This window comes from Oryx dammah, unplaced genomic scaffold, assembly GCF_014754425.2.
Source record: "Oryx dammah isolate SB20612 unplaced genomic scaffold, SCBI_Odam_1.1 HiC_scaffold_9, whole genome shotgun sequence".
Taxonomy (NCBI): domain Eukaryota; kingdom Metazoa; phylum Chordata; class Mammalia; order Artiodactyla; family Bovidae; genus Oryx; species Oryx dammah.
In genome coordinates, this window is record NW_024070193.1 from 25293408 (window position 1) to 25305914 (window position 12507).

Consider the following 12507-nt stretch of genomic DNA (forward strand, 5'->3'; position numbering starts at 1 on the left):
CTGCCCAAGTTCTAAGCCAAGCTGCTTTCCCCAAGGACAGGAACATGAGGGTGATATTTTGGCCATGTGGAGAGCAGCCTGGCATGACCAGAACTCAGACCTAGTACACTTTCCCACAAAGGATGTGCCCCATGCAACCACCCAGCTTTTGAGGCTGCTCGTGTCTAGAATCTTCAGAATCCAGGCCAACCCCATCACTCACAAGAATGTGGGCACCAGAGCCCAGCATCCAGTTTAATCCAACTGAGCGCATCATTACACACTTCACATTTTACCAACACCTACCATGTACCAGGCGTGTCAACAGGCACAAGGGATTAAAAAAAAAAAAGTGCAGAACCCTGCCAACCTAATAAGGGAAACAGGAATTCAGTGCTGGGCCTAACTGGAATCAAATGCCCTGCACCTCGGACCCCACCCTCTTGATGGCTCTGTTTCTCAAGTTTCCTCATCTGGAAGATGGGGCCACACCCCCTTACTTTAGGGATATGGATGGTCCCACCTGAACCACACTGCTGTGTTTGGCAGATGTTCACATATGTGTTCAGTGTTCACCTCCCTCCGAGACGTATTTGTCCTTGAATCCTCTTTCTAAAAAATACCACGGTTTCACCCACCAACCAGTATTTATTAATCAGCAAAAATCTGACAAACGCTAACCAAGGCTGGAGGGAGCAGACCAGCCCCCTTGTGGGTCTGGCTCTGCCTGGTGGATTCAAGCTGCCACAGCCCAGATCTTGATATTTCAGACCCCGTGGAGTTGGGTGCTGTGCTTCTGGTTCCACGCGCTCACTGGGGCCAGCTTCTGAGTAAACAGTTTCGGGGGCTCCAGCCAATCCAAGCAGTCTCGAACACGACACAAGGGAGCCAGGCGTCGCTCACCAAGTGGCATCTCTTTTAAACAAACACTTGACCAAATCGGTTCCAACAGGCATAAACAAGGCCCTCTTTCCCAGAAGCTCTGGGCCTTCTCACTGATGCCTTTGTTTTCTTCCCATCTCTCCCAGGCCTTGAACCTGAAAACCCATTTACGAGGGTACAGCTCCCTTACACACAGCAAAATCTTCCTGGAGTGAAAGGCCACTTTTTCCTCCATGCTCCCGCCGCCAAGCTACTTCCTTTGAGTTCTTTATTAAGTTCTTAATAAAGATAGTCTCTTCAGTTTTCTGACTCCCAAATAAAAAGGAAAAAAAAAAAAAAGAATAGAAAAGGAAACCTTTATTATGTAAAGTATGGGAAAAAAGAAGGAGAAATAAAGGGAACAGAGCTGAGCCTCATCCAGGAACTTTGAATGCAGTACCAGGGAGCCAGGAAAAAGAAGGTCTAAGGAAAGACGGGGAGGGGAGCCGCTGGCCCCGAGTCACACAAAGAGGGACCGACCGTACACAGTCCAAGGGGCCACGGGACAGCTGCGGGCCAGCCCCAGCGCGCCCCCCCTCCCCCCCGCTCTGTCTTCCCTGTCTCTTTCATCTTACACCTTCTTTCTCCTCTGTGTATTTATCCACTGAATCAAACATGTTCTGGGCCCCGGTCTGTGCCAGGCCCAGGCTGGAGGAAGGATGCTGTGATGAAGACGGGTCTCTTTCACACGCTGGAAAGAGTTCCCTGGTGAGCAGAAGAGGCAGCCATGGAGATGGGGAACAACGGAGCGTGGGAATGAGGATGGGTGAGATCTGCCAGGAGGGAGAGGCAAGCTGGGGTAGATTCTGCCTGAAGAGGCTACAGGGCCAGCTCCGGGGTGGGGGTGTGTGGATGCAGGCAGGAGATGGGCAGGGCAGAAGCAAAGGGACCACATCAGGCGAGGCCTCAGGAGCCTCTGAGGAGTAGGGCGTCTGTGTCCCAGGGGACCAGGTAAGAGGTGGTGGCAACAGAGACAGGCTCCACAGGATCTGGACACCACAGAATGGTGATGCTAAATTTCCTAGTTCAGAAATATTAAGAAAACCAGGTAACTAACTTGGTTTTCCTGGTGGCTCAGTGGTAAAGAATCTGCCTACAACACAGGAGATGTGACAGGAGCCGTGGGTTCAATTCTTGGGTTAGGAAGATCCCTTGGAAAAGAAAATGGCAATCCAGACCAGTATTTTTGCCTGGAAAATCCCATGGATAAGAAGCCTGGTGGGCTATAGTCCCCGGGGCCACAAAGAGTCAGACACAACTTAGCGAGTACAGTACAATAACAACGAGGTAACGGGCTACCCCTTCCATCTTTACCCGCTTCCAGCCTACTCTCAACTCAACACCCAGAGAAATCCTGTCAGGGCATCTCTCAGAATGGGAGAAAACATTCGCAAACCATGTATCTGATAAGGAGAAAATAACCACAACGCACGGGAACTACAACTCAGCGACCAACACACAAGAAACCCCAACAAGTCAAATAAAACATGGGAAAAGGCCTTGAAGAGACATTTCTCCAAAGATGATAAACAAATGACAAATGAGCACGCGACATAACTGATCGCTGAGGAAACTCAGTGAGTCACCTACAGCGTGGCCACTATTAAAGACAAAACAAAAACAGGAACAGGAAGTGCAGGAGAGGGTGTGGAGTGGCCGGGATCCTGGTACTGTTGCTGAAGACAACGGTACGGCGGCTCTTCCACAAAGTAGGCACAGAATTACCAGCATGGGCCCCAGTAATTCTACTGGGTATACATCCAAAGAAATACAAGTGGACCTCAGCGATCTGTACACCCACATTCACAGCAGCATCACTCTCAGTAGCCAAAGGGTGAAGCAACTCCATCAGTGGATGAATGGATGGATGGACAAACCTGACGGGTGTACACGCACAGCGGACTATTATTCGGCCTTAGAAAGGAAGTTCTGACACTCAGTACATCATGGGTGAATCCTGAGGACACTACAGTAAGTGAAAAACGCAGGTCACAAGAGACGAATACCTCATGATTCCACGTCCGCGAGGCACCTAAAGCAGTCACATGCACGGAGACAGACAGTGGAGGGGTGCTGGTTGCCAGGCGCTGGGCTTGGGGCATGGGGAGTGGTTTACCAGGGGTGGAGTTTCCATTTTCCAAGATGGAGAAAGCTCTGGAGACTGGTTACACAACACGAGTATACTTACCACTACCGAACTGTACACCTAAATGATTAAGAAGGTAAATTACACGTAATGTGCATATTACTACAATTTACAAACAAAACAAAGAAAAGAAAAATCAAAGTAATTCACAGGATGTATTTGTCTAAAACTCGAATAACAGCTCTGTATCTCAAGCAGGACTAAGTCCACACAACAGCCTCCAAGGCCCACGTGAGCTGCCACACACCTGCTTTGCTGCCTCACTTCCTACCCTTCCGCCTTGTACCCTGCCCAGAATGCTGGCCCTTGGACGTGGCAGGCAGGATCCTGCCTCAAGATCTTTGCAAATGCCTTTCTCACTGCTTGGAATGCTCTTCCCCCAGAGAGTTGCAGGTCCCATGCCTTTACTTCCTTTCCATCTTTGTTCACATGTCACCTTCTCAATGAGGTGGCCTGGGCAACATTCTCTAAAACTGTAAGCCTCTGCCTCCTAATTTCTTTCCCTCACACACATACAAATAAACGCACGTGCACACACACACACACTCATTCATACTTTCCACTGTTTTGCCTATTTTATTTCTCATAATATTTCTATCATCGAATACTCCCAGTATTTTGTTTGTTTCTACTTTAACATCTTCTCTCCCATCAGGATGTAGCTCCCTGAAGGCAGAGATGTTTGTCTGTTTTGACTACTACTGTATCTCCAGCCACTAGGATAGTGTGGGGCACATAGTATGTCCTCAGTAAATACCTGCTGAAGGAATCACAAAGAATGAACACAGACTGCATTCAGAACGGCGGAACCTAGACCCAGGTTTGGGACTCACCTGAACACTTAAGTAGGTGGCACTAGAGGTAAAGAGCCCACCAGACAATGCAGGAGACCAAAGTGGCGTGGGTTCGATCCTTGGGTTGGAAAGACCCTCTGGAGTAGGAAATGGTCACCCACTCCAGTATTCTTGCCTGTAGAGTCCTATGGACAGAAGAGCCTGGCGGGCTACTGTCCATAGGGTCGCAAAGAGTCAGACACAACTGAAGCAATTTAGCACAGCATTCCACAACATTTAAGGAGAAGGAAACCAGGCAAGCAGACGAGTATAATCCAGAAACGTGAAGGAAAGTTTGCCAACTGCTCTGTGGCAACTCTTCTCAGAGGCAGATGACCTAGCCCACAGTGACTTCAGAGCTTCCTGCGCGTCATCTTCTCCCCCAGGTCTGGTCTCTCTGCTCTAGACTCTAGCCCAGGGCCCTGATCAAACTCTTCCCAAATTCCTCCTATTCAGGAAAGCTGACCCCACAGCTCTTGAATCCCTTCTCTCACAGAGCAAGAATCACATCTTGCTGGGTGTTTCTGTGGACCCCAGCAATTTCACCCAAGGCCAGCTGTCCTTCATGGGCTGGAACATGACGGAGCACTGAAGAACACGCCATGAGCAAAGCCCCGCCCGAGTTTGAATCGCCATCACAACCACTTACAGGTGTGAACTATGACATGGGGTATCAAGTTTCTATGCCCCTTGGGCTGACATGAAGCAAGTATTCAGTAAATAAAATGAATTCTTGTTTTTATTAGCCATATTTGTATCCTCAGAGCCAGGATCAGTGGGAGGTACTCTGGAAAGAGAAGGAATATGGTTTCCTATTTGTCTGCCACGTTTCAATGCAAACAGGCAGGACCGATTCCTCTCTAGGGAGCAGAGAGCTGACTCAGAGCTCTCGTTCTTAGCTTCATGCACGACATGAGTCTGTTCCAACTGGAAAGTGTAAAAAAACCCTGACACTGAGAGATGGGGCTCTCTGGGGTGCTGTGCTTCTAAGTAAATCCCAGACTGAAGCTTCTGCAGGACTCACAGAGGGGGCTAGAGATCTGATGGGTCCCCAACAATCCCCTTTCTCACTCCTGTAGCAAGTGGGACTCAGGCCCACACCCTGGACCCAACCCACCAAACCCCACCCCCTTGGGACACCCCCTCCGGACACCCATCCCTCTAGGTTAGAGCAAACAGCCAGTAGGCAGGGGAAGCCTGCCACACCTCCTCAAGGGCTGTCCTACTTTTCCAAAACTCTGCATGTTTTTACTTCCATGTGTACCATGAGGGGTCCTACAGTCCTTTCATGTAACTAACTGTCCAGTTTTCAAGAAGGCCCACAGTCGTCATTATAGCCTCTGAATCTTTGTCCAAGCTCTTCTTGACAACAGCTGACCAGTTACTGGACACCTGTGGGTCACAGGCCCTGGTGATGGCTCCATGAAATCACACTGTGATCTCACAAGGAAGGGGCTCTACTTCACCATCACCTCTGCTTTACAGCTGAAGACATCGGGACTCCCCTGTGGTCAGCCCAGCTGGGACACGAAAGAAGCCAGCACACGATCCCAGGGCAGGAGGAACTGCCAGCCTGTCAGAGAGGCTCTCTAGGCGGAATTTTAAGTGCACCACCCAGGGTCAATCTGTAAGCCTTCGGCTGAGCTTGGCTAGATGTGAATGCTGGCCGCCTCTCCCCAGGTCAGCAAAGACTCAGTCTGCGTCATTGGTCTTAGATCGGCCTGCTTTTTTGTACCAGCTTCCCAAAGGCCTGCGTGACCAGTGAGTCTGCAGAGGGCGAGGGGAGCCAAGCTCAGCAAATAAGGCAGAGAAGCTCCGTTCTTAAGGATACTCTGGATGGAAAGAAGAGAACAGTGCAGACAAGCTGCAAAGGGATGCCCTCAGGTTTACAAAGAGTGAGGAGAGGGGAGGGGAGGGGAGGGGGCAGTGCGATGCCAGGACTTCTAACTGGTGACAGGGACTCTGGGGGGCGGGGGGGCAGACCACACCGCCTGCGGTCCATCCTGGATTGGTTACCCCTTGGGCTGCCCTCTGGGGCACAGAAAACTTAATACGGCAGAAGTCTATTAAACCAGCACCTGTTAAAGGCTTCACAAATAAAATCAGGCTTCAAAGGCGGAGAGTGGCAAGATAAGCTCTCTCCACTTGGCCATGTTCTCAGAGCTGGTGTTAAATTAGACAGGAAAACAGACCGAGGCATTTGAAACCAACATTTAAAAGTTTTTATCGTAAGTGACTGTTCTACTACAGTTCTGTAAACTGGGGTTTACAAGGTAGTCCTGTGAGTGGTGGGAAAGATCTCATGTCACAGATAACAGCCAGGAAGAAAGGGCAAGAAGATCAAAGAAGGGAGGGTCAAGAGGGGTCAAATGGATTCTTGCTGGTTGCTGAAATTATGCACCTACTGTCTACACCAGGGGTCAGCAACGTATTCTATAATGAGCCAGATTTTAAATATTTTAGGCTATTGGGGTCATTTGGCTTCTGTCATGACAACTCAGCTCTGACACTGGGGTGTAAAAGTAGCCAATACGTAAACCAATGAGTGTGGATGTGTTCCAATAAAACTTTATTTACAGAAACAAGCTGTGAGCCAGATTTCCCCTCTGTAGTTTACTGACCCCTGGTCTACACTTCAGCAATTAGTTTGGGTATCTGGGGGCAGGGACCCAGATTCTAATTCTACCTCTGATTCTAATTCTGGCTTTAGAACTGTGTGCTAATCACTCTTTTTCGATCTGGTTTAATCACCTGCAAAATGAGGCTAAGTGCCTCACTGCATCAGAACCTACAGTGCTCCCTCCAGTGCCCAGGTCAGACTTCACTAATCGATGTCTTCCCCAGTGATGGCTTCTCTACCCCTTCAAGAAGTGAAATGGAACCTAAGCTTACACAATTTATTATGCACCCCAGATGATGATCCAGGTTCCTGACAGGGGCCAGTAGAGCAGGCAGGCTGACAGGGTGATCTGAGAACAGAGACTCACACTTGTGCATCCTCACTCTTTTTAGTTCTTGCAGTGAGGCAAAAAGAAACACACCGAAGCTAGCCAACAGAGCAGTCCTAACTCTAAGCAGGCATGCCCCAGGCTCTCCCAGACAAGCGTCGTGACTCACAGTGGTCAACTCCTGCAGTGGTGACTATTACTAGAAATAGCAAGTCTTCCATAATGTTACCTTAAAATCATGCCTTTAATAATTAGCAAAATTCAAATTATAGCTCTCACCTCATTTGAACCTCTGGCTAAGAAACAGTTTCACACAATCTAGCCCGGAAATGGAGGGAAAAATGTAATACACCTGCACCATTCCCATCCCAGCCCAGTCCATTCCCCAGTGACCTTGGCAGACATGGTTAATCAAACGCCACACCTGCAGCCTTGGAGCACCCACAGCACTTTGCACCTGGTCCATCACTGTGCTGTTCTGGAACTCTTCCTATGACTCTGCACCTAACCCCATGCCCCACCTGGAGCAGGTGCTCCAAGGTCTGATCACAATGAGGAGGATGAAGGTGCACACAAGATATTAATGATTTTGCACAAAACTCAGGGCTGAGCAAAGTAGCCCTGATGGCTACCTTGGGGGTTCAACTGAGTTTTTGCAAGGGCTAAAAGACATTCATCATCAAGAACAAACAAGAAGATCATGATTTCTCCTTTGTTGAAAAATACAGAAAATATTTTTTTTCTGTATTTTTTTCTCCTTTGTAGAAAAATATAAAAAGTATGAAAACTATACAACAGGCCATGTGTTGTGTGGGGGGGCTGTTCTGTTTGCAAATGCTTTTATTGAAACATCACAGGCATACTGAGAAGTACATAAATGATCAACGTAGAGTTCAATGCATTTTAATAAAGTGTCTACACTCACGTAACCACATGACAGACACAGGACATTTTCAACATCCCTGCAGGCTTCCTCTTGTCATTTTCCTTGTCATTTATTCCTTTCCAAGGCAACCGTAATTTCTATCACCTATGATTAATTTTGTCTATTGCTGTGCTTCATCTACATGGAATCATTCCATATTTACTCTTCTGTATCTAGCTACTTTCACTCCACATATGAGACCCATCCATGCTCTTGCCCAGCTGTGTGCAACTCTTTGCAACCCCATGGACTGCAGCACACCAGGCCTCTCTGTCCCTCACCGTCTTCCAAAGTTGGCCTAAGTTCAAGTCCATTGCATTGGTGATGCCATCCAGCCATCTCATCCTCTGACGCCCTCTTTTCCTTCTGCCCTCAATTGTCCCTAGCATCAAGGACTTTACCAATGAGTCAGCTCTTTGCATCAGATGACCAAAAATACTGGAGTTTAGGCTTCAGCATCAGTCCTTCCAAACAGTATTTTATTCAGGGCTGACTTCCCTTAAGATTGACAGATTTGCTCTCCTTGCTGTCCAGGGGACTCTCAGTAGTCTTCTCCAATACCAGAGTTTGAAGGCATCAATTCTTCGGCGTTCTGCCTTCTTTAGGGTCTGGCTGTCACAACCATACATGACCACTGGTAAGACCATATAGCCTTGACTATATGGACCTTTGTTGGCAGAGTTGTCTCTGCTTGTCAACATGCTATCAAGGATTGTCATAGCTTTCCTGCATTGAACTCTATGTTGATCATTTATGTACTTCTCAGTATGCCTGTGATATTTCAATAAAAGCATCTGCAAACTCAAGAAACAAACATCTTGTTTGTTGTTGCATCAGCAGGACTTTATTCTTTGTCATCATTGTGTAGTACTTCTCTACAGCAATTTATTTTCCATTCTACTGCTAATGGATACTGAGTTACTTTCAGTTTGGGTTACTGCAAAAACCACACTCAAGCACAGGAACGTGCCTTCTGCACATATCTTTCAGTGCATACTTGCCTGCAGGTCTAGCATGCATCAGCGTCTAGGGTGGCGTTGCTACACATTTATGTTCAGCCTTTGCAGACACTGGTACATTCCTTTTAACCAAATCCCTCAGGGCTGAAATGAATCTGAAAAGTCATTTGATCCAAGTGCCATGTTTCATGCTGCCTCATTAAACCACATTTTGAGACGCCACCGCCCCCATGTGTCCCTTTTCCAGTACCCTTTCCCCAGGTAAAGCATTAGGAATATAGCCTGGGACCACACAGCATAACAAAGCTCAATCTAATCTTGTTCAGGAGTCAAATAGAGTAATTTTATTATAATTAGGGGCTTAATGAGCACCGAAAAAGGGGAAAAAAAAGAGAATGAGCAATTCTAAGTCTCAACATTGCCAAGAAAACTGTGAATATCCCCGTCATTGGGACCAATGCCCATAAGCATCTTGAAAATAAAGATAAAGAGATTTTTTTTAACAATCCATGAATTCAGGAGAGCTTTCCTAGGCCAGCTTAAAGAAAAGTTTCTCTTCTCAGAATGACATTTAAAAGCATCACCCTCTCACTAGGCTGCTTTGCATTCATCATCTTAAAAATGAAAACTCAAACCATCTGTTTTATTGCATAAATTGATAATTTGCTTCAAGAAACCAGCGCCTTGTGAGAAGGGCGCAGCCTGGGTTACTTGCTGGACAGGAAATGAGACTCCGAAAAAGCCGGTCTCCTTCTGTCTCTTGCTCACTGCCCCCTCCCCCCACCCGCTGCTGGTGAATCACCAGTTCCCTGGGGAATTCTGGCTCGATTCTCAGCCTGGCTGCAGATGACGTTCCGGATCTGTTTATTCAGGTGGAGATCGGATAAAAAACAAGAGCGGTCCAGTGGCGGGATAAACAGCCTCCGCCAGGCGGGGTCAGCCACTCTGAAAGGCAGGACTGGCCTGTGTCAACCGACCTTCTGACCTGTTCACTTCCTTCAGGGTCACTTTCCCCTTGGGATCTTCAACAGACTGTTTCAATGAACTCTGTGTGAAGGGGATCAGAGGTCCCCAGGCACCTTGATGCACCAGATCGTGCTTGGTTCTCCCACCCACCAGCTTATTCACATGGAGCTGGTAGCCCAGCATCTGGAATGAAGCAACTTAGGCACAGTCAAGGACGGCCACTACAGTTCTGTGGAGTCAAAAGCAACCCAAGTCACGAAGGACTGCAAGTCGTCAGGATCTAATCCAAACTACAAGCACAGGACAGAAACAAAGTCTCCTGAGGAAACGCACATTGCTGAGTGGGAGAAGCTAATCAGAAAATGCAATCTACTGTATGATTCCAAATACATGACACTCTGGAAAAGGGAAAACTACAGAGACAGTAGAAAGAGCAGTGGCTGCTAGGGGGTTGGGAGGAGAGAAGAATGAATAGGTGATGCCCATGGGATGCTTGGGGCAAGGAAACTATTCAGTGCGATACTGTAATGGTGAACACACACCACAAGACATTTGCAGAGCCCACAGAATGTACCACACAAACAGTGAACCCTCATGGAAACTGCAGGTTTAGTTAACAATACCGTAGTAAGACTGGTCCGTCAATAACGAAGCACCACACTAATGCAATATGTAAACAACAGTGAAAACAGGATAGGGGGCAGGGTTTATAAGGGCTGTCTGTATTTTCTGCTCCATTTTCCTATAAACCTACAACTGCTCAAAAAGTCTATTAATTACAAACAGAAAAGAACAGAACTTCCTAAGGTATTAAGTAGTCCCAAGATCACATCATTAGAATGTAAGCTACCCAAGGGCTGGGATTTAGCCACCCAGGACCACGTGGAGGACATAAAAGACAATCACTATCTGGTGAAGACTCACAAATTTAAGAGAACAAACTTATGGTTACTGGGGGGAAGGTGGCAGGGAAGGATAGATTGGGAGTCTGGGATTGACAGGTACACACTGCTATATTTAAAAGAGATAACCAACAAGGACCTACTGTACGGCACAGGGAACTCTGCTCTATATTATGTAATAATCTAAATGGGAAAAGAATCTGAAGAATGCATATATGTATCTGTATAACTGAATCACTCTGCTGTATATCTGAAACATAACATGTTTTTCAACTAGCTCCAATATAAAGTAAAATTTTTATAAATCTGTTGAATAAACGAATGACTTACAACTTTAGTTCAGTCTTCTATATCTGCTACCACATTCACGAACAAGGGAATGTTAATCAGAAAAAAAAAAAAACCTACTCTGAGGCAAAATCAACTATTCAATTAAAATTTTTTTAAAGAAAACTGTGAGAGGTGTAAGGTAGAATCAACTTTTTAGTCAGGAAGCTAAGTGATAACCTTAGAAGAAAATGTCAAATACCGCGGACTTTCAGGTTGTCTGTGTGAATCTATCTTCCAAGTTCAAACTGACCTTGGATATTCACTGATCAGCTGGGGTTGGTGGAGATGATGCCTCTTCTCATCATGAAGTAGCCAACAGACCCCCGCCCCACCCCGCCAAAGCAGGGAGGGCAGCTTGGCCCTAACCAGGATCTCTATCACTGCCACACATATCCTTCCCCACTCCTGCCTCAGCTACAGTGAAAAAGGAGGAGGAGAAATTCCAGCTGGGAGTTCCAACCCAACAAGCTGACCTGAGGACGCCTTTTGGGCCACATCTGGACTGTGCTCCCCTGAGAGATGGCTGAGCCATTTCATACTGGCAGGCACTTCTAAGGGCTGGCTGGGGATTTGGTTCCGTGACCACAGGGAGGTAACCTGCCCTGGATCTGGGCAGTGCAGGGCAGCACGAAGCTGGGCCAGGACATGGAAAAGTCAGGAACAGAGAGCCACTCCACCTGAACTCCCACCCATAGAGGGGTACCCCGGGTCAGAAATGGCCAGAGAGCTTCTCTTCTGGTCAAAGCTGACATGGCTCCTCTTGGCTTTATCTTCCCCGCTAGGTGAGTTGATCAAGATTCTTATTTTTCTTCTCCTTCTCTCCCCTTGCCCTGGCGGCCTGCTCCCTGCACATCCCACCACACAGGTGTGATCCTCTGCATCTCAATGGAGAGGAGCCTGGCTGTCAGGCCGAGTCACATGGAGCCACACATCCCAACATCAGCTAGGGGCCCATCAGTGCTGCATGGCTGAAGGCGGAACTGGACTTGCCAAGTTTCTCATTATATTTTTCAAGGAGGCTCTGCAGGGCAAGCCTAACCACAAGTTAGAGGCACAGGCTCTTCTAATTCAAGGGTCTAGCCTACCATTCCTGGCAAAAAAATGTGGGAAAGATGGAGAGAAGGCACTGATCAGAACCCAGGAGGTCAGAGCATCCATGAATGCCAGGCTCAAACAAGCAGTGCCCACACAACCCCCCTGGAGGATGTGAAGACGCTGCAGTGGGTACTTCTATAACTGATGGCTCTCCAGCACGAGTTGGGTGAGCCAGCTCCCTGCCGGGTGACAGGATTGAGCTGCTGGGCTGCACAGAGCAAGCACCCCTCCCCAGGGTCCATTAACGCTGGTCTGCAGTTGGTGGAGCTGGGGAAGCAGAGGGGGTCGCTCAGGGACCTGAGACCAGTGGGTTGTGTCAATAGTTCCTCGTAGTGGAAGCGGTTTTTCCTTCTCATCCACCTTACCACTCAAGACTTGAGAAAACGCAACCACTGCAGAGGAACAACATGGAGGCCTCATTCAACATTTCCAAAGGAAACCTAATGTCGCTCCTCTCTGGGCTGGGCTCCCATTGCAGCCTCGGCCACCAGGCTGCCCAAAGG

General features: G+C 47.8%; 1 protein-coding gene across 2 annotated transcripts in view; it reads right to left on the reverse strand.

The window, feature by feature from the left end:
* Nucleotides 1-12507, reverse strand: part of LRIG1 (leucine rich repeats and immunoglobulin like domains 1) — a 113622-nt gene that overhangs the window by 33127 nt on the left and 67988 nt on the right. The window lies entirely within an intron of this gene.